The 6,338-nt window shown below is 41.6% G+C and overlaps 1 long non-coding RNA gene across 1 annotated transcript; it reads right to left on the reverse strand.

Moving 5' to 3' along the window:
* Positions 1-5,610: 5,610 nt before the first annotated feature.
* LOC121589993 lies at positions 5,611-6,087 on the reverse strand. The gene is made up of 3 exons (XR_006004373.1): positions 5,956-6,087; positions 5,758-5,848; positions 5,611-5,692 (listed from the first exon to the last, which is right to left on the reverse strand). It is a non-coding gene; the product is annotated as an uncharacterized LOC121589993 (long non-coding RNA).
* Between the last annotated feature and the right edge of the window lie 251 nt (positions 6,088-6,338).

Here is a 6,338-nt window from a genome sequence, read left to right on the forward strand (position 1 = left end):
AGGTCATTGAAGCATCAAACATGTTCTAATAAAAAAATATTAGTTTAGTGTTAGACGTTCTCCTACGCTTGTTTTAAATTGGCTTCTTCACCCTCGATTGGCACGGGCATTAAATGGCCTCATCAGCAGCGGCACGAAATAAAATAAACCATCCATACACCGATAATACTTTAAATCCCAAAATGAACCAGCTTCTCCTCCCGCATCGTCCCAAGGTCACACACAAATTAATAAATGCTAACACCCACCAATTACAATACACAACCGCAATGCACATATACACCAACGCATACACACTGATTAGCTGACGGCGAAAGGCACGGGCTGAAGCGCAAGTATAAGGCAAGGCAGGGAGGGGAAGGGAGTTAGAGGAAGAGGAGGAGGAAGGAATGGGCGCCAATATTTTTGAATTTTTCGGCCGTTTTTTTTTGCTCCACCGTCTGAAATAGTTCATCCATTCCTTCAACAGATGGCGCTCGTTCCGCACCTAAAAACTGCAATAAATACGCTGGCTATCGTAGTTTCGGCTGAAGTCCAGCGCTGTTTTTTGCGTATTTTTTGACACAAAACGACGCAAAAAACTACGCAGAAAACTGCTCGAATCTGCGCAGCGGGACGTTGAAGTTATAACAAAGGCACAAAATCGAAAGGCAGAAGAATAAACAGAAGGCTGAAGGTGTTTTCAGTACAACTATCCGTAAACGAATGATATTTATTTTGAAATGTCTGATTATCGCACAGTTTGCACGGTGATGGTCATATTCCGATCCGGCATATTGGGCACTATGTTCTAATCAGAATATTATAATATGGTTACCTCTGTGGCGCCGCGACAAATTAGCGAATGCAAAAAAAAATCCCTTCTGGTCGAAATTATACAGTCTCCCGAGTTCAGTTCCCGAGTTACGCGGTTTGAGTGTTCCCAAGGAATCCGCGTAGCTCGAATATCAGCGTAAGTCGAATTTCGCGGTTTTTGGCCAATTTTCAATTGATTAGTTGGTATTTTTATTTAATTTAGTACGTTTATACACTTTATCATTTATTTGATAAGATTTCTGCAGAACATTATGATATTTTTACTTCGAAGTGGATTAAATGTAATTTCAAAAATGCAATTTATACTGCATAGAACAATTCTTGAAACAAATTGTACTTATTTGACATTTAATCCGCTAAAGCAGCGGTCGGCAAAGTCCGGCCCGCGGACCAAAAGCGATCCGCCGCAACATATAAACCGGCCCGCGAAAGGATTTGACTGATTTTGAAAGATGGGAAGATTCGTACACAAATTACTGAAGATATTTTAGTATACCATATCATACCATCGTACTTTTTCAACTTTAATTAAAGTACTATGCAATGACGGACCGTTCAGTATGTTCGAACTCGAGATCAATATTCCCGCATCTTTTGCATGAAAATGTGCCATTTTCGGCTGGTTGTAGAAAAAAAACTAGGGAAGATAATTTCTTTACGTTTAAATCTGTTGAAAGGGAATTATTTAAGCTAACTTACACAAATAAGTTCAAGACTTTGCGAATTGCTTTTCCTCAGTTATCAGAAATTTTCACCATGGTGGACCATGCATGATTTAAGTTCTACCTTCGATTTTCATCAATCAATTCATCCTAAGTTTTCGCTGCAAAATTAGAGTAGAGTTTTTGCATCACGTTGGTGCTGAAAAAATCGATAATGACGGATGTTGCACCAGTTTGCAAACTAGGGTGTCTTATCGAAATTCTGTCGAAATTCACCAGAAATGATTGCTTTGAGTTTTCGAGTAATTGTTTGCAACTGCAAAACCAGTAGATGTGATTTCTAATTCCTGATCGGTTTATTCATGTTTCCCAGGTATTATTTTACTGTTTGGTGGGTCGCATCGATCTCACGATTCAGCTAACGCAGTGATGTAGCCACTTGTCCCTCTGTCTTCATTTCAGCTTCTTTGTAAACCTCAAAAATGGACCAGGGCTTTCTTTCGATGCTTTGATTGTTGCCCAATTGTGCGAAGAAAATTGCCGAAACAGGTATATACGACGTCCAAAAATTTCCACACGGATTCCATTTTGGCCGCTACGAGGTGCCATTCTTTGATCGCGCACGCTTTTGATTCATTTTTTTGGCCATCATGGTTAGATTTCGATTGATAGAGGTGTAAAATTTTGTCTGATAACTAATGTGATACCACTGCTTAAAGTGCAATTAACGTTTTGTTAGTACGGGTTAAGATAAACCCATGAAAGATCGATAATTGTTGTCCATTTTTTAATGCATCCGTTATGTAATACTATCATTATTTTAACACAACAATAAGACTATTGAAATGAAGGTCGCATACGAAATTTTATATAAATAAGATACACTAAAGTCTGGTTCCAAAAAATATTTAAAGTTTTGCATGCGACTGTCACCAACGTAATATATGGAAAACAAAGTTTTAGGTACAGTGAAATAGCTGCCTTCATTTTTCCCGCTATACTATTTGTTCTGCAATTCGTTCTTCTTAGTTTCGCACAAATCAGTTGTTTTCTTTTTTATCTGCTTTATGGATATTTTGCATCGTATTTGAAAACAAATAAGAACATTCAGGGCCCCCGCTGGGCAAAGTGACGGAAGAACTCATTGCCTTTCGCGCATTTTCTCATGCCTTCTTTTTCCCTCCTACGGCAAATTTGTCAAGCAGCTTATCGAGCTATCCGTTCCTTGCTCCGTCTCCTACCCCTGGTCATAGCACGCTGTCGAAGGTTTGGATGTGTTAATACGCCAGAAGGCCAATCGCTGTCAGTAGTCTTCTGTGCTTTTTCCCTCCGTAGGGCTATCTCTATCGAGTGTGTGGTCAATACTCGCGATTTTCACAAATCAAACCAAAAAAGCGCAATGAGTTCAATCGCTGCAATGTAAAAATGACTCAGGAATCGCTAGCTGACGCTAGAGGGTTTGCTGTGCAACGCGCAGAACCCTATTTCGAAGTAGCGCACGCAAGACAGGTGGCCATGGCCACCCCGGTACCAAAATCCATGCGATTTTTCTCTAACGGATTGATTCAACCCAACCGGCATTATCGCGCGATTTTTATGTTATCTATCATTTTTCTAATTCTAACATTCAGAAAAAATTTCTCTCTGTCTCGCTCTTCTGGGTGTTGGTTTGTTTTTGCTCGCAACTTGGCTGTGTCACACCAAACATTCTCATGTTTCATATGGCTCTTCTCTTTCTATCGTTAGAGAGAAACTTTTGCGTCTCGCTTTTCTGGGACTTGTCCAATTTTGCTTGCTACATCAATCGTTACCCCGGTACCATTATCCATGCGATTTCGGTCTCATCGGGCTCTATCTGGGCGCCCATAAAAATAATCCCTTAGAAGCTCCTATCGGGCTGAAAGCGAGAAACGTCGCGGCGGCGCGATACATGTTACATGCATGTGTACTACATTTTATGACCCCCCTCGCTTTGTTTCGGATTGCAATGAGTTCAGACTCATTTTTAACATCGTTTAACATATTTTCTTTTATTTTTCACACACACACACACACCCTCCCCTCTGGTATTTTTTGAAGATTTTTTTCTTCTTGAAAAACAAAAAAAAAAACAATCGCTCACATGGAACCCGCGGGAGAGTGCAAAACGGCAAAGAAAAAAAACACACACAACTCTCCTCATCCCCATGGTGTTTTTCGCAAGGTGATCCCGTAGGAGAACGCGAACGCAAAAACACACACACACAGCCACGCACGCACCCAGGCAAGCACACACTCACACCCAACCCCTCCTCCTCGTGTGTTTTCGCAAGGTGATTCCGCAGGAGATCGCGAAACAGCAAAAACCACACACACAATCACGCACGCATGCAAGCACACACACACACACACACACACACACACACACACACACACACACACACACACACACACACACACACACACACACACACACACACACACACACACACACACACACACACACACACACACACACACACACACACACACATACACACACACACATACACACACACATACACACACACACACACACACACACACACACACCTACCCTTCCCCCTCTCTTGGTGTTTTTCGCAAGGTGATCCCGTAGGATCTGGTTATGCGAGGCGGCAAAAACACACACAGCCACGCACGCAGGCATGAACACACATACACACACATAGACGCGCGAGCGCACGCACGCACGAACGCACGAAGGAGCGTAAATGAAGATGCTCTATACGTTGCCGGACTCCCCCTCCCATGTTCTCATTCTCCGACAAGGCGGATGTGTGCACGTTTGTGCGTGTACCTTTGCCGTCCCTCCTCTCCTTCCTCATCCGTTGACCGTTCGTTGTAAGCTGGAGGATGAGTTCAGCGCTGTTGAAGAAATGAAAGTTAAGAATAAGATTACTCACTCTTTTTTTGTATGCTTTCGTAAACAAAATCCGGAATGAAGCTCGTCGTTTAGAATATTCCGCATTCGATCACATCCTCTGCGATGCTCGACGCCATCAGTGGATGAAAGCAGGAAAAGAAACAAAGAAAAGCATCAGTCATCATCAGCATCATCTTACTCTCACACTTTTACATCGGTTGACGATTCTTACCTTTTCAAATTCACCAAAACAAACAGCGATGGAACCAAATCCAGAACACCAAAATCACACACGATTTCTGGAGCAAACCGACACATCCTCCCCCTCCAATTGTTTGCCACAGTGTGTGTGTTTGACGTGTGTGTGAGCAGCAATGTTCTTGATGCGGTGAGCAATGGTAAAGCACACACAAGAAGAAACGAGACGGCTATACGAGAAGCGAATTACGCCGCCGCACACACAGCGCGCGTCATAATTTTATGCGCGAAGATCTTAAAATTTAAGTTATTTATGACAAATTGTATCGACATTTTAATACTCTGCCGAACTTTTACGAAAGATATGTAAAAATTAATGTAGTTCAATTAAATTTAGTGCAATATCATTAGCAGAACATAACATTTTGATATTTGTTTGTAAATTCAGATCCTAAGAGCTACTACTTTTTTGAACAATAACTGTAGAGACACAAATTTTGTCTGAGTCCAGAACAGCAACAGGGAAAATGTCGTACCCTGAGTGTGGAGATGTGTGTGTGTGTATGTGGTGAACGTTGACGCGACAAGCGTGCTTTAGGATACAATGCGTGTAGGAGGGGGTAAAATCGCTTGGCTCATTGAAAATACAGGCAAAGTTGGCGCGAAGAAAACGCAACACTGCGGATTGTATGGAAAATGTTGCGCGTTCAATCCGATTGCCATGCGATTACGATGACAGGTACTCTCCGATATACGCTACCCGCTTGGCAAAATGTCGCGCGACATGCATGCTTGAAATCGATGCTTGTTAACATTTTATTTCAAGCATCGTGAGTGTCCCAGCGTGAGCGCTGAGCCCGCCTCCCCTCATTCTCAATGCCGCGTTTTTGGTTAATCCTCGCTCCCACCCTTTCTTTCCTTCTCCTCAACGAACCCACCATTCCGGCGAGCGTAGACCGATCAAAAAATTCCAGGAAATTCCGACAGTAAGTGTGCAGTTTTTTATTCACAGAGCTATTCGGGAATACTTCAATTCATGATGGTGCGTGCTGGGCGAACAAAACGTTGGCTGCTTGCTCCACCGATGGCGCGTGCTGTTGGAAGAAAAACACTTGCTGTTTGATGCGTTTTCCTGAAAAATGAAAGATAAATCGAGCATTAGAATGGTGAACAAAACTAGTACTGTTTAAAGCTTACCAATCACGAAGATATTTTAAGTTAAACGGCGACACTGTAAGCCCGATTCACCTGCTTTGATCTGTTATCAGGAGCTTTGGTAATGAAATAGCTAGGTGTGATGGAAAATAACAGAAGAATAAACAAACATTGAAAGCAGTACGATTGTTAGAAGACAAACATCATTTGGATCATTCTTCTTCTTATGCATACACTTACCCGTAGATCATGTAATAAACAAATGGCATTTACGCCTGCGTTGACATCTGTCACGATTAACTTTACCATTTTTCTATTAACACTTAATGATTTTCGCTGCATCTTTCGGCACCAATCCTTCCCAAATGAACTTTGCATTCGTTCTGGCAATGAGTTTCGAACGATCACAACACAGCGCGAGAGAGAAGAACACAAAGAAAATTGCACTATGTTACAGTGTTGATCATATGGTCAGAATAAAGTAAAATGGAATTTATTTTACTTCAAATAAATTGATTTTATTCTGATTTAAATTTCAAATATTGTTATCAGCCTAGTTGTTAACGTTTAAAATTATGATGAACTGAAAACATCATTACCAGATAAATGAAACGTTAATCGAC

The sequence above is a fragment of the Anopheles merus genome, chromosome 2R, assembly GCF_017562075.2.
Source record: "Anopheles merus strain MAF chromosome 2R, AmerM5.1, whole genome shotgun sequence".
NCBI lineage: Eukaryota > Metazoa > Arthropoda > Insecta > Diptera > Culicidae > Anopheles > Anopheles merus.